Below are 27,929 nucleotides of genomic sequence, written 5' to 3' on the forward strand. Positions count from 1 at the left end.
GACAACCCCGGGATGAGCCGGGAGAAAGTGAGATAAGAAGGACACAAGTAAGTCCCTAGGACCGAGTAGGGCCGCTGCCTGAGGAGTTGGAGAAGCGAGATGAAGAGGAGTCAAGGGCAGAGAGGTCTAAGGTGCCGATGAGAGGACGGTAGGGAGGGGACAAGGAGAGAAAAGAGAGAGATGGAGATATGGGGAGATGGAGAAATGAAGGTCCGCAGAAGAGAAAAGCGATGGCAGAGAGGGAGAAGGTGCTAGCTAGAGGACCGGGGTCTGCGGGGCGCGGTCACCGGGGCGCAGTGTCCCGGGGGCGCTGGCAGGCGGCGGCGCGGCGGCTCGGGTCCGGCGCGGGTCTGGGGCGCGGCGGGGCGACAGGACCCTCGGTGGCGGCGCGGGGGAGGCTGAGCGCTGCCGCTGTGCACGCCTCGGGCGCCAGACGCCGCGCTCGGGCGCATTTGTACTTTGCCGCGGGAAGCCTGCAGCTCCGGGCCGGCCTAATGCTGGCGCCTCCTCTGAGGCACCGCGAGCTCGTGGATTGGCCACTCGAGAAACAAGCCCATTTCTCCCCCTCCCCTCTAATGCAGGGCTGGGAACCTTCGCTCCAGGCGAGGCGCCGAGTGAAGATGAGGGGCCTGGGGAGGGGGAAGGGGCCACAAGCGCCCCGGGTTTTAACCCCTGGTTCCCCGCGGTACCCAGCCTGCAAGGGGACCCAATCCATTTAGATTTCATATGAAGCTGAATGGGATTGGTGTTGGAGTGGGGAAGGTCATAGCGCGGGTCTGGGAATCTCAGGATTGGGTATTGGGTGGGGGAGTGCAGGAGACACTTGCCATTTTGAACACAGTTTGTGTACTTGGACATAGTGCCTAGGAGAGAGGTTTTCTCTCCAGCACTAAAATGATGTTTTCGGTTACTTTTTAAGATCTTCAGTATTGTCCAGCAAATGTCGCAAAGGATCAAATAAGATTAGGAACATCAAAGCACTTCAACTTTGGAAGAAAGCCATTTCAGGTACCCGGACTCTCCCAAGGGCAGGTGGTGGGCCCAGGCACCACCCACAGGTTGAGAACTGGCTTTGCCATGGATTCACTGTGGCTGCCCACTTGCCAAGCAGACCAGATGAGCTCTTTGTCCAGGTGAGGCCCCACCGCTCTGCATGCACCACTGACAGCCAGGGTCAGGGCCCTGTCTTCAGCAGAAGGGGAGCACACAGGCTGCTGCTCCAGACCTCACGCTGAATGAGCTCCTGAACTATGAAGACCCTAAGAAAAGGAGCCGCTCTGTGCACCGCAGAGCACCCAGGCTCTGCAATGGAGGGCCGACTGGAGATCCGGGCTCCATCCACAGCTTGCTGGGCCGCTGTGGGGAAACACCAGAAACACCAGAGTCTCAGAGCAGGACGGGGGGGGGGGGGGGTCAGAAAGGAGAAGAGATGGCGGGCCACACCCCACTCCAGGTTCTGTGCCTGGCAGGGTTAAGGCTGCACTCCTCCCACTAAGTGTGCAATGGGAGGAACCAGTCACCAAGAAAGCCCCTCCTCAGGGCTCTGGGGCTGAAGACAAACATGAACCTCTTCCAGCACTCCTCAGACTTAGGTCCTTCTTGTCAAATCTCTCCTCCACCCCTCCCTCCCAGACAGCGTTTGCTGAGATGTGATCTTGCCTTCCTCTGTCTCTGCTGATGTGCCCTCTGCACCTGTCTTCGGCTGCCAGAGGTGGGTTGTTGTGTTCTCCTGAACCCTGCTCGTTCTGCTTCCCAGAAGGGTCTCCGCCCTCTCAGCTCTCCTCAGAGCTCTGACATTTTCAGTCAGCGCTCACAGCCCTTTCCCGTAGCCTGGCATCAGGCCTCCTGCCCCTGGTCTGGGCCGATCTGATGTGTTTTCCTCACATTTTTCTCAAGAGCTGTGCTGATGATTTCAACAATGACCCGGATGTCTCCTCTCCCTCCCTGAACCTATCTTGTAACTCACAGGATTAAGATGTATAACGTTCAGCGCTGACTTTAAGGCTGCGCACATTTGACTCCTGACTCCTTTTTGTCACTGTTACACACCCTATCAAGCCTGGACCCACCCTGGACCCCTCTACACCCACCCTACACCCTACACCCCCTACACCCATTATATATCCACCCCACACTCACTCTACCGACCCTGCACCCCCTAAGTCCCCTAACCTCCTCTCTACACCCTGACCTCCCCTACACCTCCCCTACACCCCCTACAACCCTCTAACCCCCTTGCACCCACCCTACCTACCAGTACCCCCTACCCCTTTACCAAGCACTCACCTCCTCAAAGTGTACACACTTCGTTGTACACATTTTCCTTCTGTGAGATCAATTTCCTTCTGTGAGATCAATTTAAGTCTCTGGCCATGAGCAAAGCAGGGTAGCATTTTCTGACTGAGTCTCATCTCCACTCCTGTCTTGCCAAGTTGCACCAACTGTCTTAGGCGATCCTCCTGCCTCGACTTCCTCTTGACTAGAAAAATAAGTCTGTACCCTTGTCCTAGAACTTGTGACCTTGAGTTGCTTGTTTCTTTGTGTCGTGTGTCTTTTGGGTGTGCACACTTGTGCGCTATATGCACACCTGTATTTGGTTGCACCTGGGCCTGCACTTGCATGTTTTGGCCAGATGAGGGCAGTCGTTGTCTTTCTAGACCACTTTCCACCTTATTGGAGACTATCTCTATCTGGAAGAATCTAGTAAGCAATAGCCCAGTAGCCAGCTAGCCAGCCCCAAGGATTCTCCTCTCACTACCCACAACTGACAGCACTGGGTTACAGGCTTGAACAGAGACGTGCAACTTATTTTTTTTTTAATGTGATGCAGGTAATTTGACCCCAGGTTCTTATGTTTGCCTAAGAAGCGCTCTTACCCACGAGGCCATGGCCCTAGCCCCCCATGATTTCAACTTAATCTTCCTACCTCTCCCTCTAATGCTAATAGGGATGCCACACCACATTCAGTCAGAGAGTGGACAGGACCTCCTGCATGCACGGGGAAGCACATGATTTAGCTGCACTCCCTCTAGGACTTCACCGAGTCTCCCAGGTAAAGATTTTTTTTTTAAGGGTTGGTGATCAAACTTAAGGCTTGCTACATGCTAGCAAGGGCTCTAGTGAGTTCTTTGTGTGGAGTGTAAATATTTATTTGTGTCTTCACCTTGTGCCGTGAGAAAGATGCTCTTTTCACATCTATATCTAATTTGAGTATTATGCAAACTTTTGACACACAATGACACTGAATAAACTTGGCTGGGTGTTTGAGCAAGAACATAAAGATTTCAAACCCTTTCATCTGAATTCACGAGGCACCCATTGCCCTCAGCCTTAATGACTAAGAAACACAAGTGTTCAGTGCTGGAGTTCTTGCCAAGCATGTGCAAGGCCTTGGGTCTAACCTCAGCATGCATTACTGTAGTCTACTTTAAAAGGTTTCTATGATACCTACAAATGCTAATGCTTTCACAGTCTCCAATTTCTTAACTGTAAACTCCCATGAATATCAAAACCAAATGACACATTCCAATGTATTATGGTACCAAGTAGACATTCATATTCCAAAGGAGGAAAAAAACAAGGCCAAAGAAAAGGTGCAACCATAGAAAGGATAATCAAATCCAGACGAGGAGACAACAGATTTTGAAGTGCCAAAGACCACCATCTGGAATCTTCTGAGCTCTGTAGAGCAAAAATCATTTGAGGAATACTTAGCGCTTTTTGTTTTGTTTTGTTTTTGTTTTTGTTTTTTTGAGACAGGGTTTCTCTGTGTAGTCCTGGCTGTCCTGGAACTCACTCTGTAGACCAAGCTGGCCTCAAACTCAGAAATTTGCCTGCCTCTGCCTCCTAAGTGCTGGGATTAAAGGCATGCGCCACCACTGCCTGGCAATACTTTCCTTTTTAAGGTCCTATGACTTTAATATGATAGTATAGATTTTCAACACTTAATCAGGAATGTTATATCAACTGATGTTATATTGCATGATAAGAAAACCACAAATATCGGCTTATAGTGTTTACATATTCTTAATAACAGGTAGGACAAAAACATTCTTGCCAACTGCAGTTCTCATCCCTGTAACTGGTTGTGTGGCCTTAGCAGGTATTTATAAGAACTGTCCCTTTCACAGTGGAACTGGTGTGATGTAGTCAGCCTGCCACCAGGTTGCTGGTTGGTCACCCCAGAGAATGGCGCTGCATCAGGAGCTCGGGACTGGTCTCTGCTGCTGGGAGATCTGACACTCAGAAGCAGCCGTAGTCAAATCAGCCTTAGCAAGTGGAACTCCATGTTGTTGAGCCCGTGCATAACTCCATCTCGGCCGCCGTGGCTCTTTGTTCCCGGGCCCATGGGGCAGTGGCAGGAATGGCTAGGAAAGGAAACAGCGCCCACAGCATGGGTCATCCTGTCCATTTGCCTATTAAGCTCTTCCTCTTCTGAAGTCATCTTCTGAAAAGCATTTCCATGGAACAATTATCTTCATATCCGTCTACCATTTGAAGAGATCTATCTATGCTTTCTCCCCAAATGCCTTTCTCATCAATTTTTCAAACATATTCCATATATATATATATATATATATATATATATATATATATATATATATATCTGCTTCTCTTTCCAAGCAAACATACAGATATACTTGTTCACTGCCAAGATCTGTCCACCATGAAGACTTTTTTCCAGTGTCCTTTATGGCTGCTCTGGAAAGCTACCACTTCTGGGTGACATTTATATGGTATGCTGAGCCACTAATAACTGGGTGTAGTGGTACTCATCTTTAATCTCAGCACTTGGGAGACAGAGGCAGGTGGATCTCTGTGAGTTTAAGGTCAAGTTGGTCTTCATAGTACATTCCAGCCAGGACTACATAGTGAGACCCTGTCTGGGAAAGACAAAAAAAAATCAATATACCATGTTCTAGTCTTACCTGATCATGGGGCATACTCGACAGGGCCATAGGTGGATGCGTGGGAATGAAAAATGTTGCAACAGGAGCAGGAACCATAGGCATTTGGGAAACATCACGTAACTTTTTGTGTCCCCTGGAGCCTCGCCTGCCTGGGCTCCCCTTGTCTGTGTGACTCTAAGCAGTGTGTTCCAGGCTTCCACAGCTCAGTAAGCTGTGAGCATCAATTATTTTTTTCATCCCAAAGCCCCAGGATCCCTTCACAATCCTCCCCAAAGCAAACTGGTCAATTCTGTCACTGCAATGCTTCATTTATGATATGTTGCCAAAATTACCTCTTTAGGATAGACTGTCTCATCCCCCTTCCCAAGGTCCAGATGACAAACCAAGGTATGATTCACCAAAGTTCACCTAGGGAAACTGGTGGGTTAAATAGGCCTACTTACGGAGCAATGCTGAGGGGTTATGGGCAGGAATACAGATGTCCTTAAAGTAGTCACAAAAATCAGTACACAGTAGAGATGATGGCTCCCTTGTGGCTGCATAGATGGAAACCCTCTCCTCATCCTTCCCCATTTACAGCCTCCAAAAGGCCACAGGTGATTAGGGCAGAGTTCCATAACAGTGGTTGGGAGAGGGGACTGGATACTTGGGAGAGGTTCCCATGATCCTCCCCGACCATGTCTGTGAGGCTTAGATATGATGATCTTTGGCAGAACCCCTGAAGATAGTGACGGTTTGGTTCAGAGAATAGTCAGTCCTGTATAGTACCTTGAGCCAGCTCCCCCTCCAGCTCTTCCTTTTTTTTTTCTGGCATCTTCCCCATGAGTTCCTGAGCTTGGGAGGGAGTGACATAAATTTCTGACCAGTTTCTAACTCTAGTGTATCCTCCGTGGTAGTTTGAATGAGAGTGGCCCCATAGGCTCATATATTTGACTACTCAGTCCCTAGTTGGTGGAACTATTTGGGAAGGACTAGGGGGTGTGGCCTGGTTGGAGGGGGTGTGTCCCTGGGGCAAGCTTTGAGGTTTCAAAAGATCTGTACTGTTCCCAATGTTCCTTCTCTGCCTTCCACTTATGGGTCAAAATGTGAGCTCTCAGCTACTGTTGCAGCTGCCTACCCACCCGGCCTTTCCTCCACCACCACAGACTCTAACTCTTGAAACCATAAGCCCAATGAAATGTCTTTTTAAATAAGTTACATTGGCCATGGTGTTTTTTCATATTAATAGAAAAGTAATTAAGACACTATTGTCATTCCTCCATCTCCAGAACATAGGTGGGAAATTTCTTACAAAACTCTAGTGAGAAAAAGAACAGGAGGGGGTGGGGAATAGGAAAATGTCCAAACAGACAGCTGGTAGTAGTAACTTTTCAAACACAAATGTGGACAGCACCTTTAGCCAAGTTCTAGCAGGTGCTTCTCTACTGGAGCCCGTGACTTCCCTGGGCTTGCTCTCCCCTGCTGCGCCTGTGACTTAGTGAGCTCCTGGGTCAGAGAGGCTCTGGGTTGTGGTTGTGGCTGGATCTCCAGCTATGGTCTCTCCACCCACCACACCTGGCTGCTTGGGAGAGGCCATGACCAGGCAAGCTATCTGTATCTGTAGTATATCCTTCTGCAGGAGTGAAAAGCACCCTGCATAGTCTACAGGGACAGTGGCCCACTGTGGGACATGCTCGATTGTCTTCACCTGTAATGTTTTATCACAGATGCCTTTTGTGAACTGATCCTTAGGCCTCAATGCCTTCCAGAAGCTCAGTAGCACAGAGTTTGGCTTTCTGTCAATTTCTTTCCCTCAGAAACTCAATGCAAATCTTGCCACATTTGTCTTCAAGTAACCCAGATACTTGAAGACCCTCCCCTCAGTCTTGGCCGTTCTCTTCCAGCATGTGCGCTGCTCCATCACCTCATAGACACGATTTACATGTTGGTCAAGGTCATGCAGACCCATCAAAGACTTTGCTATTTCATAAAGATCCTGCCTCACCAAAGGGCACCACAAGCCACCATAACTCCATCCAGTCTGGGGGCCCTTATCACACCCAGCTCTTCCATAAACCATTGGTGAACAAAGACCCAGAAGCTAGGCATCATACACTGATTTCCTCATCCCTAGCTGCCTCTGTTGTGCCTGTCCCTCCTCTGTGGTCCTCCAGCACCTGATATCCATGGTGACTTCCACTAAATATGCCCAGTGGCTTGAGTGGGCTACTCCATCAGGGACTGACTCCCCTGCCTCTGACTGTCCCACAGCTTCACAAGCCAGACTGTGAGAATCTTTCGTTGCTTGTTTAAAGGGTTTCCCTGCTTCCAGAAGCCCCAGTACTGAATATGTCTTTATTACCGCGGTCTCGTTCACTGAACATTGTTATGGCCTCAGATTGGATTCTGGACCATGAATTTTTCCCTTTCTGTATCAAAGGTCAGACTCTCTACCTTTGTGCTACTTTACTCCTCCCATGGATTCCAGGTTTTGGAGTTCCAGGAGAGCTTTTGAATAAGATTATATTTGGGTTTTCTTTACTTTTTGGTCTCCTAGCTGTGAGAAGCATGCTACTGACCCCCACTCCCACAAGCCCTATGGGGACAGATCCCGTGTCAGAACTCCCTCCACAACCGCTCAGACTTCTGGCCCATCATGCTCAGCAGAAGCAACACCAATGTTCTTCCCAAACTCATCCTTGATCTGTGTATCTTGCCCGCTAAACCAGTATTGCTGGAATCCCCTCCCAAGGTAGACATTGTTTAGATCTCACAGCCCCCACAAGGTCCCACTGACCAACCAATGTACAATTCCACCAAAGTTCGCTCTGGGGAACTGATGAACGTACTGCCCTTACCTTCAGAGCAGCAGTGTGTGAAGTATTCTTTTATGAGCAAAAGAATAGGAGATTGTAAAGCAGCCACTCTGAAAAGTCTGCACCCGGCAGAGGTAATGGCTTCCCATAGCTACATAGAGGGTGCCTCTCCCTCACCCTTCCCCATGTAAGTCTCTAGACTGTCTGCTAAGACCACACGCAGTCAGAGCAAAACTGTATACTCTGCTCTGACTGCATGTGGTCTTAGCAGACAGCAGTAGTCTTGGTTCTCTCTCCCCCTTCTGCTTTTTTTTAAATTAAAAACATTCTTTTTGAGACAAATTCTCTCTGCATAGCCCTAGCTATCCTAGAACTGACTCTGTAGAACAGGCTGGCCTTGGACTCACAGAGATCTTCCTGCCTTTACCTCCTGAGTGCTGGGATTAGCTCTGCCCCTCTTCCTATGGGGCTGCTGAAGACGGTGGTGGTTTGCCTCAGAGGATAATGCACAGATGCCTGTACAACAAGGTACCATTTTCTGTTCTGCTTCCTTCCTGTTGCTATGGTAAACACCAGGACCAAAAGCAACGTGAGGAGGAAAAAGTTTATTTCACCTTAAGTTTTCAATCTATCATCAAGGAAAGTCAGGGAAAACCCTGGAGGCAGGAACGGAAGCAGAGCCATGGTGATGTGCTGTTCACTGGCATTCCCACAGCCTGCCCGCCCTCCTTACACAGCTCAGAACAACCTGTTTGGCAGTGCACTACCCACAGCGTGTTCTCTCCCATAGCAAGCATTAATCAAGAAAATGTCCCCACAGACTTGCCCACAGGCCAGTGTAGTGAAAGCAATCCCTCCGTTGAGGTTCCCTCTTCCCAGGTGTCTCTAGTTCATGGCAAATTGAGAAGACCCAAGCAGCACTCACACTGTTTTTTCTGGAATGACATTAACAAACCTACCTTGTTTGACTTGTAAGACCACAGATTTAGTCAGGCGTAACAACTGACACCCTTAATCCCAGCACTTTAGGAGGCAGAGGCAGGTAGATCTCTGAGAGTTTGAGGACAGGCTGGTCTTCAGAGTGAGCTCCAGGCCAGCCAGAGCTAAAAAAATACAGAGAGATGTGTCTCAAAAAGCAACAAAGATTACATATTTATCAAAGTCAAAGTCACCAATACCCCTTCTGTGGCACACTCTTTACTGACTGCCCTACTGGATGCCAGCTCAGTGCAGGTAGTGTACAAGGTGCTGGGGACACAGTGTACAAGGTGCTGGGGACACAGTGAACAAGGTGCTGGGGACACAGTGTACAAGGTGCTGGGGACACAGTGTACAAGGTGCTGGGGACACAGTGTACAAGGTGCTGGGGACACAGTGTACAAAGTGCTGGGGACACAGTGAACAAGGTGCTGGGGACACAGTGAACAAGGTGCTGGGGACACAGTGTACAAGGTGCTGGGGACACAGTGTACAAGGTGCTGGGGACACAGTGTACAAGGTGCTGGGGACACCCTGGAGAGCGAGAAAGACACTGGTGTGGTGCTTCGGGTCTGGGTGCCCTCTGGAGCATGTGGGTAGTCTCTGAGTTACTGTCTTTCTCCTGCACACTTCCGTTCCCCCATGACATCATCTACCACACTGTTAGTCACAGGGCTGTGTGTGTCACCTTCTCTACAGCAAGTTCCTTCAGGACACAAATCAGTATTTAACTCATTTCTTCCCTGGTCCTCCGCACTTCCTTCTACTCACCCTTGCAACTAAATGTAGGTTTGCTGGTTAGATTCTCATTGCTTCAAACGGTCAATTAGCACCCAGTGTCCTTATTTCGAGACGGAGTCTCACTACCTTGCCCAGCCTGGCCTTGGACTTGTACTCTTCCTCAGCTTCTTGCGGATCCTAGGTCCAGGTGGAACTCACTATGTCACCGGGTTGACCGGAAGTCAGAGACCTGCTTGTCTTTGCCTCCTTAATGCTGGATATGATGACGTTTGATTTTGAAATTACTGTTTTTAAGCTAACTTGCTAATTTGAGTTTCATTAAAAAGAATTGTTGGCTGAATTTAGGATTAGGACTGAGTTTTCTATAACTGCCAAGAAGACCCTGACGTACCTACCTCTGGGTTTATACTTCCGCCATGTGGTATTTCCAGCATTGGCCATTAGGAAACCAAAATATTGGCCAATTCCTAAAGGTTTGGAAGAGGCTTCATAGTTTATAGTATCAAACATTCAGACAAGACCTAATTGTTTATCTCAAAACAATTAAGCACATTCATCTCATTAGCATGCCAAGGCCCTTTAGTGTCTAACAGAAGGTAAAGGTATCCATACTCCAAACAATCATTTTTAAATGAACTTAAGATTTATTATTAATACAATTTTGATGCCTAGATAGCCTGTAACAGTAAAATTTTTTTAGGTGAATTCGAATCCAGATGGACAACGTTTAAGAGGTTGTCCTTGTCCTGGTCATGTGTTATTTGTGGCCAGAAGGTCTCCTGGCCTAGAGATTGCTGAACAGTGCAGAACCAGCATGGCAACCTGGATCACAGGGATTAGGGGACCTCACCCACTCAGTTCTGACAGCGTGCTTCTGAACGAACTCACCCCAAGGCAGTCGACAGGAGAGGGGCGCATGACAGACAGACACTGCACCATTATGCTGAGTGTGGAAGTCCCGGCTTTGGGGATGGGGTGGGGGATGGTTCTGGATTTTTTTTTTAAATCTATTTCCATTGTATTTTGCACAAGGAGTGTCCCCCAAATACGCTGAGAACTGTGGTGTCTAGAAGAAAGAGACCTCAAAAACTATGGCTGAGCACAGGTGTGACGGAAGGGAGAGAATGATGGCAGCTGGCTCTCAGGGCCTGGAGAAAATCAAAACAGAAAAAGAAAAGAAGGTTGGAACCCACTGGTGTTCTTCCCCTCCTCGCCTTCCTTTCCTTCACCATCACTTCATCCTCTTTGCCCTCATCAATGTTTTCCAATCCTTCTCCTCTAATTTCCATATCACCATCATCACCATCACCATTATCACCATCATCACCATCACCATTATCACCATTATCACTATCACCATCATCAGCATTATTACCATCACCATCATCACCATTATCACCATCACCATCATCACCATTATCACCATCACCATCATCACCACTGTCACCATCACCACTGTCACCATCACCTCCTCCCCCAATCATCCACATTAGGAACCAAGGGCTCTGGCCAATAATCACCTTTTCCAACCTCTCTTAATTTGTCTGTGACTACACAGCATGACCAGTCAGCCAGGTGAAGAAGCCCCTGGTCCCTCATGCTGTCTCCCCCGCTGGCCTTATTCTCTGTGGGACTTGAGTGTTTTGTCAAATGCTTTACAGATTTCCATTTCATTTCAGTGGCCTTTGAAGATGGCTCATAGCCCTCACCCAAATGAAATTCTTCAGAGAGAACCTTATTTTCAAAGTAAAGATTTTCATCAAAGTAAAAATCTACTCTGTAACCTGATTTCGTGTTTTCAAATTCTGTCGCTTTAAGTCTGGTCAGATAATATGGGGCCTCTCATATTCCTCCCCAAGCAGCGCAGACACTTGTGGTTGACAAATGTTACTCCAAAGTTTGGGATTTTGGTGATAATTCTGACCTATTCTGAGGGGGAAAATGGTTGGTGGAGGGTGTCTCCTGTAGTCCAGATCGGCCTTGAATTTCTTACATAGATGAGGCTGACCTTGAACTTCTAACCCTGATGTCTCTTCCTCCTGCTGCCCCCTGCTTTGTTTGTGTGGCACTGAAGCTGGAACTCAGGCACCATGCTGATGGGCTTGAACTCTATTAACAAGTCACATTCTAGCCCATGCTGCCTCTGTTTTAAACATGATTTATGTCATTATATGTTCATGCAATTTAATTTTGTTAATAACTGTGTTTACTAACCAGCTTGCCAAACGTCTATTTTACTCTGGGCTTTCTCTGGCTGCCTTTGAGTACAGTCTGCCTTCTGTATCGATGAGTTTAACAGCCACAGATTGAACCAGCCGAGGATCTAAATTATTAAACATGACTTTACTGAACACAGGCAGGCCTCTTGTTGTCCTTCTAAGTGGGACGGTCCAACAATTATTTATAAAGAATTTGCACTGTCATGGGTGTGAGTAGTCTCAAAGTAATTTACGTGTGGACACAGGAGGACACACATTGGCTGTTTGCAGATCCTATGTCAGTTTAGAAAAGGGACCTGAACAGATTCTGCAGGGTCCTGGACTCAGTGGTGCTGGATCGGGAGAGGCAACCACTCATTACTGCCTTTTCTTGATTATTTCCCTAAGGGGGCGGGGAAGGAATTGACACTTTAAAATCAGAACCAATTCACAAACTGTGGAAGGCAGAAGCCTCCTCACAGGGCTTGTCTACCAACACCCCTCTCTCCAGTTACTCATCTATGCGACAAATGTTTATTTAAACCCAACTGAAGATCGCAGGTCTTCTCTATTGTTATTTGAAGTGTGTGAGTGCTTTGCCTGCCTACGTCACTGCTTTCGTGCCGGGTGGCTGAGGAGGCCAGAGGAGGGTGCTGGAGCTGCCAGAACAGGGCTGGAGTCACCCACAGCTGTGAGTGACAGTGGCTGCTGGGAACTGAACCTGGGTCCTCTGCAGGAGCAGCCAGTGCTCATAACTGCTGAGCCATCGTTCCAGCCTCAAATTGCCATCTTAAGGAAGTTTGTAGTCTGGGGTACACAACCTCAGAGTCTTTCCCTCCAGGATTAAAATAATGATTTTGAGTCTCTTAATATGTTTATTGTCTGGTCAAAGCTGTCCCAAGGACCAAAGGAGGTCTCAATGGTCAAAGCACATGTCAGAGACATGTCACCTATATACCAGAGACATGTCACCCACATGTTAGAGACTTGTCACCCACATGTCAGAGACATGTCACCCACATGTCAGAGACATGTCACCCACATGTCAGAGACATGTCACCCACATGTCAGAGACATGTCACCTACATGGCAGAGACATGTCACCTATATGCCAGAGACATGTCACCCACATGTTAGAGACTTGTCACCTACATGCTAGAGACATGTCACCTATATACCAGAGACATGTCACCCACATGTTAGAGACTTGTCACCTACATGCCAGAGACATGTCACCCACATGTCAGAGACATGTCACCCACATGTCAGAGACATGTCACCCACATGTCAGAGACATGTCACCCACATGTCAGAGACATGTCACCTACATGCCTGTTGTTCTTCCTGACTCACTGTCAATCAGTGTCTCCAGTGTCTCCTGGCACCTTCCACTGATTGACAGCTTGCCCAGAGAGACTCTCCTATGGAGTCACGCCCACTAACCAAGCAGACAGGATGAGGCCCCAGCGCTCTGCATGCGCCACTGACAGCCAGGGTCAGGGCCCTGTCTTCAGCAGAAGGTGAGCACACTGACCCAGAGCCCAGCAGCCTGGGCAGGCTGCTGCTCCAGACCTCACGTTGAATGAGCTCCTGAACTAAGAAGACCCTAAGAAAAGCACCCACTCTGTGCACTGCAGAGCACCCAGGCTTTGCAATGGAAGGCCAACTGGAGATCCGGGCTCCATCCACAGCTTGCTGGGCCGCTGTGGGGAAACACAGCCGTCCTGGCTTTGAACCTTGATTCCTGAGTGTCTCTTGCCCAGCTACTAGAGTCTCAGAGCAGGACAAGGGTCAGAAAGGAGAAGAGATGGCGGGCCACACCCCACTCTGGTAGAGGGTCGTCTGATTTCCGTGTTCAGATCGTAACCGGCAAGGTTAAGGCTCCGCTTACCGTTTATGGTTCCCCTGTGCTGTCAACTCTACCCCAGAGAGCAGTGGCTGGAGCTGGTGACAGAGCTTCCCTGGGGCTCTCAGGAACAGGACAGCCACAATCTGCCTGTCCTTCAGGCTTACTGCCTCCCCTCCAATTCTAAGGCATTGCTCCTTTGCCTCAGGCGCACACAGTATCTTAGTAATGGGATTCCCTCTGCCTGTAGATGGCTGTCTTGGGTGTCCGCTCATGACTTCTCCTAAACCTGGCTCATTCTACTTCCCAGAAGGGTCTCCGCCATCTCAGCTCCTCTGCATCCTTATCTCTGGAGCAAAGGCCTCGTCGGTCTCTACTCAGACTTTGCCCCTGCCTGTCCTCTGGCCTCCTGGTCCTAGTCTGGGCCCCTCAGATGTATTTCCCTCGTGTTTCCCGAAAGAGCCGTGATCATTCAATGACAAACCGGATGCCATCACCTCTGTCCTTGAACCCCTCGTGTCTGTCCCGTTACCCACGGGATGTGGCTCTCAATGTAGAGCTGGACTCCAGAGCACACACGAAGTCAGGTTACTGCAGCCCGCCACACGCTCTTACCAAGCGTGCTCCCCCACAAGGCGGCCGTGCATTTCCAGTCCTCTGTGTTTGCGTATACACATTTCCATTTACTTGTAAATCTTGGCCCTTGAACTCAGCAGGCCAGCACTTTCTGTCTGAGATTCAGACCCACTCTTGTTTTGCCTTAAACTGCTAGGATTATAGGTATATACCTCCATGCTGGAATTTGCTATGGCCTAAGCTTCTGGCTTCTTGTTAGGGGACCACATGCCTGTGCATTCATGTGTGTGTTTGTGTGTGTGTGTGCGTGTGCGTGTGCGTGTGCGTGTGCGTGTGTGTGTGTGTGTGTGTGTGTGTTTGCATATGTGAGTGCTTTTTATAACTTGGTACACACGGCCATATGGCCATAGACATGGTTGTCGAGTCAGAGGAGGTCACTAGATGCACTGCTTTGTCATTGTCCACATTATATTGTTTTTATTATTATTATTATTATTATTATTATTATTATTATTAAACCTAGAAGCCAGGCTTGCAGCTAGTGAGCTCAGCTTTTATGCAGGCTGGGATTTGAACTCACGTCTTCATGCTTGCACAGCAAGGGCTCTCACCCACAAAGCCATCTCTCCAGTTCATTATGATCTTAAACTTTCCACCCCTTAGTGCAAGGGTTGCAATGATTCAAGCCTTTTGGGAAGTGGACACAGGGCCTCCTGCATGCTAGGTGGTTCTACCTTCCTTTTCTCTTCTTATTTATTTAGACCTTTCCTGAATCTTCTGGGGAAAATATTGTTTGTTTTTGTTTTTGTTTTCCTATTTATAATTGGTAGTGCTGTGGATCAAACCTCAGTCCTGGCACATGCTAGGCTGGGACTTAGTAGACCTCCCATCTTTGTGAGGGGTGTAAACATCTGTGTATTTTCCCTGCACTGTGTGTGTACTTTTATTTTCTAGCACTTATCCAAACCTCTGATACACAAAGGAATCAAATAAATACGGTGTAATGAGCAAGGACAGGAGGCCTCTCACAGGACATCCCGCCTTTACCGGATGCTTGCAGCACTCACAGGCCTCAGCCTGAACTGCCAAGAAACAGACAGTTCTCAATGGAGGGTGTTCTCCAAGTGTGTGCAAGGCCTGGGCTTACCTCAGCACTCACTACAAAATCCGCGACAGAAAGAAACAAGAGAAATAGGCATGAGAAGAAAACTGAGGTACTCCCTCAGGAAGACCGCTGAAGACGGTTGTCCCTGGACCACTTCACTGCCTCTTCTACAAGGAAGTGTGAAATGCTGGGGGGATGGCACGGTCAGCGACGGACTTGTGCAAATGTGATAACAGGCGAAAACCAAAACCAAACCCATATGTCAACAGCCTAAGGCACGGAAGCCCGCATGAGCACCTCCAGCTCTGAGAGGCAGACAGAGGTGGACCCCTGGGGCTCACTGGCCTCTCTGCTCAGGCCCTGAGGGAGCCCAGTTTCAGTGAGAGACTCAAAAAGTAAGGTGGAGAACACGGACGGAGACACTCAGTGCCGGCCTCTGGCTTCAGTGCACATGCGTGCACACACAGGCAACTGGGTTCCTAGAGTGGTTTCGGGAACCAGCAGTTGAAAGAGGATTCCATCTCTACCTATTTCTTCTATACAGTTATGATAGGTATTGATAACTTTGAGCACATTTGTACAAAATTAGAAAGTTCTATTTTTTTTTAACTTTTGATTATTTGTTCTTTTGAGACAGGGTCCCTTATAACTCAGGCTAGCCTTGAACTCCTATGAAGCTGAGGATGGTCTTCAACTCCTAATCTTCCTGAGTCTACTCCCTGAGTGCTGAGATTACAGGAGTGTACCGCCAAGCCTTTGTAGTCATGTAATGCTGGTGACAGAGCCTGGGGCTTCATGTGCCTTAAGCAAGCATTCCCTTAGCAGAGCCTCATCCCCAACCCTATGATCTCTATTTTAAATACAGCTTATTTCACATTGTATTAAGCCTATGCAATCATTTTGGTAATAACTATTTAATGACCACTTGCAAAATATCTAGACATGTAACCCTTGCTCTAGTGCAGTCAGTCCTTCATGTCTCCGGGCTTAGCATCTGCAGCCTGAACTGACTCAGGTGAGAGATATCCAGGAAGAGACTCACAGCGTGTGCAGGCTTCTGGCTGCCTTGTCATCATTCCTAAACACTAACATGTAGCAACTGCTGTCATGATGAAAGGAGTCTAGAGGTGAGTTAGAGCATATGTGTAGAAGGATGTGTGTCCGCTCTGTGCAGATACGTTTTATACAGGGGGCTTGAGTGTCCATAGATGTTGGTATCCACCAGGGTCCTGGACCCAATCTTTCATGCATCGTGAGAGACACCTGCTCACTGCTTGAGTTGATTGTCTCCTTAAAAAGGGTGAACTCCCCATTTTGACTCTTTGAAGTTAGAACCAAGTCAGGAACAATGGGAGGGAAATCTTACTTTAGGGTGCTCAGAGTTAGTGTGTGAAGAGAATATTGTCCACCTGTTGCTGCTCCTGAGCCCAGTCACTCGTGTATGTAACAAATGTTTATTTTAAAGCCAATATTAAGACAGACGTGATGGCACATACTAGTAGTCCCACTGATTGGGGAAGTTGAGGCAGGTGGATCATAAGTTTGAGGCTAGCTTGATTACTCAGTGAGGCCGTGCACTGGACTTTAGGATATGTTCATCTGGATCTCCAGTGTGTTCACCTAAATGAACATTTGCAGAATGGATGAGTGAACCCTTACCATATCAAATTGTTAATTATGCACTGTGAACACTCAATATCTTTTTTCTTTTATTTACTTTTATTTGTTATTTTGTTTTAAAAACAGGACTTCTTTGTATAACAAAGCCCTGGCTGTCCTGGAATTTGCTATGTAGACCAGGCTGACCTCATGAGGGAAGTTGGACAGGGACAATATTTATAGTGGATTTTATGGAATGAAATCACCCATCATCTGGGGCCTAAGCTCTGCCACCCTGGAGCCTCCTGTGCTGTCAGCAATCACGATAATCCTGCAGTCTTACTTGATAATCGGCATGGGGAATGGGCCTTTGGCTCTGGCCTCCTCCACACTCAGGGACTAGGAAAGCAGGATGCTCACAGGATCCTGTCCGTGCACAGTGAGCCCGAGTCCGAAGTGTTTGAGATCACAGACTTCATCACAGCCTCAGAGTGGGAAAGGTTTATTTCAAAAGTTGAAGAAGTCTTGAATGTCTGGAAATTGATTAGATGCTCTCTGGGACAACCACTGGAAAAGGCCTCTGGTTTCCATCTGCACCCGGAGCTGATCCTTTGCCATAGCTCTCCTTACCCAAATACTGCGGGGAGAGAGTGGGTCTCCCAGGATTGCAGACATGACTGTAAGCACAAGTCAGACCACCACTTCTGCTCAAATTCCTGGCCCAAGATGGACACACCCAGAGCCCTCAGGACACAGGAACTGAGGAGCAGCCTGGGATAGAATCCTTCTGGTTTCCATCTGCACCTCAGAGCTGTCCCTGTGCCACAGCTCTCCATACCCAAATTCCTCCCAGAGAGAACGGGTCTCCCAGGAGTTCTGACACACAGGCTCACAGGAGGGACGAGCCACAGTCAGAGACAGCAAGACCAGCTCACACTAGAGATAACTAGATGGTGAGAGTCAAGGGCAAGAACATAAGCAACAGAAACCAAGGCTACTTAGCATCACCAGAACCTAGTTCTCCCACCACAGTGAGCCCTGGATACCCCAACACACCAGAAAAGCAAGACTCTGATTTAAAATCACATCTCATAATTATGATAGAAGACTTTAAGAAGAACATAAATAACCCCCTTAAAGAAGTACAGGAGAACACAGGTAAACAACTTGAAGCCCTTAAAAAGGAAACACAAAAGTCCCTTAAAGAATTAGAGGAAAACACAACCAAACAGGTGAAGGAACTAAACAAAATCATCTAGGCTCTAAAAATGGGAATAGAAACAGTAAAGAAATCACAAAGGGAGATAACTTTGGAGATAGAAAACCTAGGAAAGAGATCATAGATGCAAACATTACCAACAGAATACAAGAGAATCTCAGGTCCAGAAGATACCATAGAAAACATTGACACAACACTCAAAGAAAATGCAAAATACAAAAAGCTCCTAACCCAAAACATCTAGGAAATCTAGGACACAATGAGAAGACCAAACCTAAGGATAATAGGTATAGAAAAGAGCGAAGATTTACAACTTAAAGGGCCAGTAAATAGCCTCAACAAAATTATAAAAGAAAACTTCCCTAACCTAAAGAAAGAGATGCCCATGAACATACAAGAAGCCTACAGAACTCCAAATAGACTGGACCAGACCAGAAAGTCCTCCTGTCACATAATAGTCAAAACACCAAATGCACAAAACAAAAAAAGAATATTAAAAGCAGTAAGGGAAAAAGGCCAAGTAACATATAAAAGCAGACCAAGCATACAAAATCAAAATTACACCAGACTTCTTACCAGAGACTATGAAAGTTAGAAGATTCTGGGCAGATGTCATACAGACCCTAAGAGAACACAAATGCCAGCCCAAGCTACTATATCCAGCAAAACTCTCAATTACCATAGATGGAGAAACCAAGATATTCCATGACAAAAACAAATTTACACATTATCTTTGCACAAATCTAACCCCAAAAAAGATATTAGATGGAAAAACACCAACACAAGGAGGGAAACTACCCCCTAGAAAAAGCAAGAACTTAATCATCTTTCAGCAAACCCCAAAGAAGATAGCTACACAAACATAAAAATAACATAAAAAATAAGATAAATCAACAATCACTATTCCTTAATATCTCTTAACATCAATGGACTCAATTCCCCAATAAAAAGATATAGAAAAACAAAATGGATACATAAACAGGACCCAGCACTTTGCTGCATACAGGAAATGCACCTCAGTGTCAGAGACAGACACTACCTCAAAGTAAGGGGCAGGAAAACAATTTTCCAAGCAAATAGTCCCAAAAAACAAGCTGGAGCAGCCATTCTAATATCGAATAAAAGCAACTTTCAATCAAAAGTTATCAAAAAAGATAAGGACGGACAGTTCATACTCATCAAAGGAAAAATCTACCAAGAAGAACTCTCAATTCTGAACATCTATGCTTCAAATGCAAGGGCACCCACATTCATAAAAGAAACTCTACTAAAGCTCAAAGCACAAATTGCACCTCACACAATAATAGTGGGAGACTTCAATAACCCACTCTCAGCAATGGACAGATCATAGAAACACAAACTAAACAGAAACACAGTGAAACTAACAGAAGTTATGCACCAAATGGATTTAACAGATATCTATAGAACATTTCATCCTAAATCAAAAGAATATACCTTCTTCTCAGCACCTCATGGTACCTTCTCCAAAATTGATCGTATAATTGGTCATAAAACAGTCCTCAACAGATACAAGAAGATTGAAATAATCCCATGCATCCTTTCAGATCATCACGGACTAAGGCTGGTCTTCAATAATAACAAAAACAACAGAAGGCCCACATACACATGAAAGCTGAACTCAATGATAACTTGGTCAAGGAAAAAATGCAATTAAACACTTAGAATTTAATGAAAACGAAGGCACAACATACCCAAACTTATGAGACACAATGAAAGCAGTGCTAAGAGGAAAATGCAACTCTGAGTGCCTCCAAAAAGAAACGGAAGATAGCATACAGTAGCAGCTTGATAGCATACCTGAAAGCTCTAGAACAAAAGGAAGCAAATGCACTCAAGATAAGTAGATGACAGGAAATAAACTCAGGGCTGAAATCAACCAAGTAGAAACAAAAAGAACTATACAATGCATCACCAAAACCAGGTTCTTTGAAAAAATCAACAAGAAGATAAACCCTTGGCCAGATTAACCAGAGGACACAAAGACAGTATCCAAATTAACAAAACCAGAAATGAAAGGGAGATATAACAACAGAAACTGAGGAAATAAAAAAAAAACATTAGGCTCTACTACAAAAGCCTATATTCCACAAAACTGGAAAATGTGGATGAAATGGACAATCTTCTAGATAGTTACCAAATACCATCAGATAAACCATCTAAACAGCCCATAACCCCTAAAGAAATAGAAGCAGTCATTACAAGCCTTCCAACCAAAAAAAACCCAGGACCAGATGGGTTTAGTGCAGAGTTCTATCAGACCTTCAAAGAAGATCTAATATCAATACTCTTCAAACTATTCCACAAAATAGAAACAGAAGAAACACTACCTAATCCGTTCTATGAAGCCACAGCTACACTGAGTATTCTCCCATGGAGGTGGAATGGTTTCTGTCTAATTAGGAACTTGTCACAATTTCCTTCCATAGAGGACTTCATAAGAGATTGTTTTTCTACTTCTATCATGTTTAATGTTCCAAATAGATTTTAAAAACTGTTTGAGTGCATATTACGTTTAGCTTCAGAAGATATCGTGTATATTTAATGGTTATTTAACTATTATAAATTATTTTGATGACTTAAAAATGTCAATACTGAGTTTTATATTTTAAAATGAATTTCATTAGATTAAAAAAAATAAAGTATTTTTTAAAAAAGAAAAGAAAGCCATCTGAGCCGCCCCTTCCTACCCCTGGACTTCCTTTCTCCTCTGGGCTCAGGCACCTGCCTTTTTCTGTCCCTGGGTCACATCACATCCTCAGCCTCCATCAAGGTCTTTGCCTTGTGAGTTTCCTGCTTGGAATGACTCCTGCTTCCCCAGAGCAGACTTTACCTGTGATAGGTGTCACATCTTCAGCGGTCTTCCAGGTCCAGCCTATCCACCAGGGTCTGCCTTCTCTGAGTTTCTGCTTACTTCCTGTTTTGATACAGGTCTTTATGTATGTCATCCGCCCCAAGCTTGCTAGGAGGTAGAGGATGACTTTGAGATTGTGCTCCTCTTCTCCACCTCCAAATGTTGGGATTATGTGCCACCAACCTGGAATATGGTGCTGGGAACTGAACCCCCAGCCTCAGGCATGCTGAAAAAAGACTATCACCTGAGCTACCTCCTGTGTCCTCTGAGTCACTTCTGCTCACGGCACGTGTGTGTGTGTGTGTGTGTGTGTGTGTGTGTGAGTGCACACACAGGCGCGCATGTACCTGTGTGGGGATGTGAGTGTATATGTGTGTGTGAGAGAATATGTGTCCATTGGTGTACATGAGTGTGTTTATGTGTGTGAGAGAGTGTATGTGTGTCTCTGTGTGTGAATGTATATTTGTGTTGACCTGTGTGGGCATGTGAGTGTGTGTGCCTGTGTGCACATGAGTGTATGTGAGAAAGTATGTGTGTCTCTGTGTATGAATGTGTGTTCTCCTGTGTGGGAATGTAAGCGTGTGTGCCTGTGTGCACATGAATGTGTGTGCCTATGTGTGAGTGTGTGTATGGTAACCTGAGTATGTGAGTATGAGTGAGTGTTTATGCCTGTGTGTGCATGTGAGCAAGTGTGCGTGTGAATGTGAGGCCGGATGTTGGTGTCTGGTGTCTTCCATCATTTTCCACCATGTGTATTGAGACAGAGTTTCTCACCGAACCTAGAACTCACTGTTTGGTGTAATCTGGCCAGCCAGCTTGCTCTGGGGAGTCCCTAACCTCGTGTGATGTGGTGGTGTCACAGGGGCGCTGTCACACTCACTGGGGAGTCCCTGACCTCGTGTGAGGCGGTGGTGTCACGGGGGGCCACCACACTCACCGGCTTTCCCACGGATCTGAACTACGGTCCTCATGCTTGTGCTGCGAGCACTCTCTCCATGTGGCCACCACCCAGCCCATGTCTTTTATTCACCATAATTCTTTTTGAAGAAATATTTTTTTTATGTTAGACAATGTATTTTAATCATATTCATCCCCGAATCCTCCTTTTAACTCCTCTCATATCCACCTCTATCTCCCATTTCCTCCCAACTTTATGTTCTCTTTTTTAATTTAATAATTCGTCTACTCCAACTTGCGTTGTCCCTCATCTGAGAGTGGGGCCGTCCACTGCAATACGCTCCTCCCATCGGAAGCTGCACCCTTGAAAAAACTGACTTTCCTCCCCTGGTGCCCTCAAGTGTTCTTAGCGCCTCAGCTGGGCTCAAGGACTTTTTCCACTCCGTGCCCGACTCTTGGCTGTGCAGACACCGTGCAGGCAGCCTCGGCAGCTGAGTTCCTGAGTGTCCTGGTCTTGTGTTCAGAAGACACTGTTTCACTCTGCTCCTCCTGGACCTCCGGCTCCCGCAATCTTTCCACCCCACCCCCATTCCATGATGGCCTCTGAGCACTGGGGAGAGGGCATGATCCAGAGGCCCCGTTTATAGCCGAACACGCCACAGTTACTGTTCTGCATTGTAACCAGTTGTGAGTTTCTGTGTTAATACCATCCACCACACAAAAGAAACTTCTCTGATGAGGTCTGAGAGTCTTGCTAGTCTATGGATAGAGAGCTAGGCTTTTAAAGGACAGTGTGATACTAAGTCCATTTAACAAAAATAATAGTAGTAGTTGACCTAAGTCTTAGACATGATCTGTCTCTATCATGTAGTGAGAGTTGTGGTTCTTTAAAAACCCAGTTATGTGAGTGTCTGTGTTTTAATTCCAGGTGTGGGATATGGGCTGCTTCAGTCTGCCCACAGCCATTAACTTAGATGGAGTGGGGGAGGGGTGATCCCAGAGAGGGTTTGCGGCAGCTGCTTCCGCCTGCTGCTGCCTCGGCTGCAGTCTGTGTGTTTGCTGTTGCTGTTGCTGGACATCCTGATAATGAAGACTGGACTTGACCCAGGGAATGCCGAGGGCTCCAATCAGCAGGAAGTCACCTATGGAGGGCCACACCCACTTTTCCCTCTAACCTTCTTTCCTCCTAACTAGTGTTGGGTTGGAAGAGACTAGGGTGGAATAAGGGTTAGAAGGGAGGTGGAGATAGCAGAACCCAATAAAGCAATAAAACAAATACACCAATCCTCCATGATCTTGAGTACCCCGGGATGGGCTGGACCTTAGGGGTGTGTGGGGTGGGGGCTGGACGAGATGGTGGGGTGGGGACTGCACAACCTTGGGGTTTTATTTTCTTAATAAAACAAGGGATGACTCCTGGCCCCTTTCAGGCTGCTCCTGCTCTCATCAGTGTTTTTCCATGTTCTTCCGTGTGCATGCACTGACTAGACTTAGTAAGCCACGTTCTCAGCCTTCCTGGTGCTGTGACCCTTTACACGGGTCTTCATGCTGTGATGACCCTCAACTATAAAATATTTTGTTGCTATGTCATAACTCTAATTTTGTTACTGTTGTGAGTCATAATGTAAGTATGTGATATGTAGGATATCTGTTACAGGTGAAGAACCACTGTGTTAGGCTAACAAAGGAAGACATGAAGTTGGTATGGGGGTGGGCCTAAGGGAGTCTGGGAGGAGTTGGAGGGAGAGTGGGGGATTGATAGGCCCAAAATGAAAGTCTTAAAGAACGGATGTTTTAAAAGAGAAAGATGGGGCTGGAGAGATGGCTCAGCGGTTAAGAGCACTGACTACTCTTCAGAAGGTCCTGAGCTCAAATCCCAGCCACCACATGGTGCCTCACAACCATCTCTAATGACATCTGACACCCTCTTCTGGTGTGTCTGAAGACAGCTACAGTGTACTTATTTATAAGAATGAATAAATCTTTGGGCATGAGTGAGCAAAGTTAACGGGGGCGAGCGGGGCAGACTGGAGTGAGCACGGTTGACTGGAGCCAGTAGAGGCCTTTTTTTGAGACAGGTTTTCTCTGTGTAGCCCTGGCTGTCCTGGAACTCACTCTGTAGACCAGGCTGGCCTCGAACTCAGAAATCCGCCTGCCTCTGCCTCCCAGAGTGCTGGGATTACAGGTGTGCGCCACCACCGCCGGGCCAAGCAGAGGTATTAAATTCAAATCCCAACAACCACATGAAGGCTCACAACCATCTGTACAGCTACAGTGTACTTATATACTGTAAATAAATAAATAAATCTTAAAAAGAATAAAGATAACGCATTCATCTGATCGTCCACCTGCCTCGGAACAGCCATCGGAACAGCCAGGCTTCTCCTAGGTTGGAGGCTGGGCTCACTGCCCCTCATCCCCAGGACAATCTTTTTTGTAGTTTTAGTGTAGAAAGTTGGCTTGGTCTGCCCACCCGCACACCACTGCTTCGGGTCATAAACTTTCCCTGCATGCGGGTAGCACTCAGTAGGGTCGCTACTTAGCAATCCGTGCTTAGAGAACAATCCAGTGAGTTCAGGGATCTTCAGATATTCTTCATGCATGAGGAGGCACTATGCCAGGGATAGTGAGTCACAGGAGAAAGCGTGGAGGCTAGGACATACAGCAGCATCTGATTCACACGGACCCCAAGCTTAGACCCGAGGCTAGGAGTGTGATTCTAATTCTAAAAGTGTGATTGTGTAATAGTGTCACCAGCACCTCTGCCACGGATTATTTTACGTGAGACAGAGTCTCTGTGTAGCCTTGGTTGTCCTGGGGCTTGCTAGGTAGACCTCCGACTCACAGGGAGCTGCCTGCCCCAGCCTCCTGAGTGCTCTGATTGACGTCACATGCCATCAGACCCAGCTAGTTTTGATTTTAGTTTTACTTCTGTGTATGTGTGTGTGCCAGCATATGTGTGTCCTGTTTGTGTGTTCAGTGACCTCGGAGACCCGAAGAGGGGATTGGATCCCTGAAGCTAGAGCTAAGGTGGTTGTAAGCTGCCTGATGTAGGTGCCAGAAATGGAACCCCAGTCTTCTGGAAGAGCAACAAGGGCATTTAACCACTGAGCCATCCCTCCAGCCGCCCCACCCCCACCCCCAAGCCTCGGCATCTGCTAGCATCTCTACTGTTATCAACCCCAGCCTGAAGCCTGTTGTGCTTAAAACTCCTTGAATGAATGAGGGAACAGCAGCAACTTTACAGCCGATGAAGATTTCTTCCTCCCTCCCTCCTTCCCTCCCTTCCTCCTTCCCTCCCTCCCTTCTTCCCTCCTTCCCTCCCTCCTTCCCTCCCTCCTTCTTTCCTTCCTTCCCTCCTTTCTTCCCTCCTTCCCTTCTTCCTTCCCTCCCTCCTTCCCTTCTTCCCCCTCCCTCCTTCCCTCCCTCCTTCCCTCCCTGTCTTCTTTTTCCCCCTCCCTCTTTCCCTCCCTCCCTCCCTCCCTTCATTTCTCCCTCCTTCCCTCCCTCCCTTCTTTTCTCCCTCCTTCCCTTCCCTCTCTTCCTCCCTCCTTCCCTACTTTTCTCCCTCCCTCCCTCCCTCCTCCCCTCCCTCTCAGCCCTGCTCCCTTCCCTCCCCTCTTCCCTTCCTTTTCCTTCCATCCTGCTGTGCTCCCCCATCCTCTCCTCCTCTCCTTCCTTCAGGATCTTGCTGACACTGGCCCCACTCTGCGCCCAGGCTGTCCTTGAATTTGCAGTCCTCCTGAGTCCTGAGCTTACATGGCTGTATCACTGGCTGACCCCAAACTTCTTCTTTACTCTTTCTCCACCATGATCCAGCTTCTGATACAAATGTGGCAGCTCCTCAGAATCTGTCTTCTCCACCCTGTGCAGGGAGTTTTGTGCCTCTAAGTGCTGGCTCCCTCTACTGTCCCACTTGGAATTCCTTTTTCTTGGATGAGTTCAGATCCTTCCTTTGGGTTCAGTTCTGTGCCACCTAGTAGTGGCTTCCTTCTCTGTCTGCACCTCCACGTGGCTTTATCTGCTCCACTGTTAAGCCCTCTCCTGGATTAGTTACAGGTTCACATGTCTGTCTTCATTGATACTGAGCTCCGTCCGGATGGCAGGGGGAGGATGGTGCGTTTTCATCTCTGGGCACCCAGGAAGGGAGGCTGGACCTGCCTCACCGCAGTTTCATGCTTGGTGAAATCCTTCAGATTGCATAGAGCAAAGGCGGCCTGCAGCACAGCAGCATAGGCGCTGGAGATTCTCACTGTTGGTCCAAGCGCTCCCCAGCCTCTTGTTCTTATAGTTTAATCGGAAAAGTAGTTTTTCCGTAGAAAACATGAAAGAGGTATTAGCTAGGAATGATGGTACTGTGAGTTAGAGTGAATTCCAGGCCCGCGTGGGCTGTGGTGAGACAGTTGTCAGAAACGTTGGTTCTGCCGGGCAGTGGTGGTGCATGCCTTTAATCCCAGCACTTGGGAGGCAGAGGCAGGCGGATTTCTGATTTTGAGGCCAGCCTGGTCTACAGAGTGAGTTCCAGGACAGCCAAGGCTACACAGAGAAACCCTGTCTCGAGACAAACAAACAAACAAACAAACAGAAACGTTGGTTCTGTTCACATGATTCACTAAAGAGCTTTGACCAAGTCGTCCCTCCCCCTGCCCCCTGCAAACCTTAGTTTTCTTCTTTTTTTAACAAAGGGGTTTGGTTAGAAACCTCTGATGATTTCAAAGGCCAGCAGGGCTCTGAGTGACTGGCTCAGAAACTACTGGAAGAGGTAGTGCAGGCTCTGTTTGCCCCCTGGTGGTCACTTGGTGACATCGCAGTCCTGGAAGGCCCGGGAACCGAGCTGGTTGTTCCCACAGATGGGAGAGTGGAGCTGAGACCAGCAACCAAATTGTGAACCATTCTAGAATAGGCAAAGCAATTTTATCACTGGTCGCTCTGCTCTCGGCTCTCGGCCTTTAGCGGAACACATCAAGCATCAGTTTCTTCCCAAACTAGAGACATTTTCTTCGGAGGCAAATTCTTCATTCAGCTCAGTTTTATTCTCTTACCCATTAATTTATGACAAAGTATGGCTTCACTGTGTCTCACACTTGTCCTCAAACAGGGCCATGGCCACTTTCTTTTGGCCTAGGCAAAGTGAATCTAGTAAGATCTTTTTGCTGAGGTTGCCAGGAGTCAGGCTCAGTGAGAAGCAAGCAGCTCTGAGCTATAATATGACAAGCTCTAGCAAGAGATGTCTGTCTCTAACTGTCGCACTGTGAGACAGGGCTGGCGCACTGTGAGACAGGGCTGGGTAGAGCTATTTGCTCATTTTTCTCTTATATTTTTATCATAAACATGATGTATATTTAAAGCCACCTCTGCCCCTATAAACAATAACTATATATAATTTTTTTCACTCATCAAAGAAATTCTATAATAAATCAAGCTTGGTGTGGTATATAGCCCCAGCACTCTGAGGCTGGAGATAGGAGGATTTGGTGTAAGTTCCAGGCCAGTCTGGGCTACAGTGTGAGACTTTATCTCAAAATGATTGAGACTGATTGCTTAGAATTTCTAGCCAGGGTCTAGGGGACAGAAGAGTAGAGAAACCTCAGGGTCAGGGAGAAAGACTGTGGGGTGGGGGAGTCTCAGAGTCAGGGAGAAAGACGGTGGGGTGGGGGAGTCTCAGGGTCAGGGAGAAAGACTGTGGGGTGGGGGAGTCTCAGAGTCAGGGAGAAAGACTGTGGGGTGGGGGAGTCTCAGAGTCAGGGAGAAAGACTGTGGGGTGGGGGAGTCTCAGAGTCAGGGAGAAAGACTGTGGGGTGGGGGACTGGGCAGGAGGTAGAGTGAGTGGATCCCACTGCATATATAATTAAGTGGATTTACAGTATATAGGTAGGAAATTCAGAGAGATCTGTTCTTCCTTCCTTCCTTCCTCCCTCCTTCCCTCCCTCCCCTTCCTTCCTTCCTTCCTTCCTTCCTTCCTTCCTTCCTTCCTTCCTTCCTTCCTTCCTTCCTTCCTTCCTTCCTTCCTTTTTCTTGATAGAACTTCTCTATGTAACAGCCTTGGCTGTCCTAGAACTCAAACTGCAGATCCGGCTGGCCTCAAACTCAAAGATCTGCCTGCCTCTGCTTCCCTAGTGTAGGACTAAAGGTGCGTGTACCACCATGCCTGCACACAAATAACTAATGTGCTTGTTTCTTTTTATTTTATTTT

At 47.3% G+C, this 27,929-nt stretch overlaps 1 pseudogene; it reads right to left on the reverse strand.

Annotated features, from left to right (window-relative positions):
• Positions 1–4,258: 4,258 nt before the first annotated feature.
• LOC127684726 (protein SET-like) lies at positions 4,259–21,810 on the reverse strand (annotated as a pseudogene).
• Between the last annotated feature and the right edge of the window lie 6,119 nt (positions 21,811–27,929).

The sequence above is a fragment of the Apodemus sylvaticus genome, chromosome 1 (genome assembly GCF_947179515.1).
Source record: "Apodemus sylvaticus chromosome 1, mApoSyl1.1, whole genome shotgun sequence".
In the NCBI taxonomy this organism is placed as follows: Eukaryota; Metazoa; Chordata; class Mammalia; order Rodentia; family Muridae; genus Apodemus; species Apodemus sylvaticus.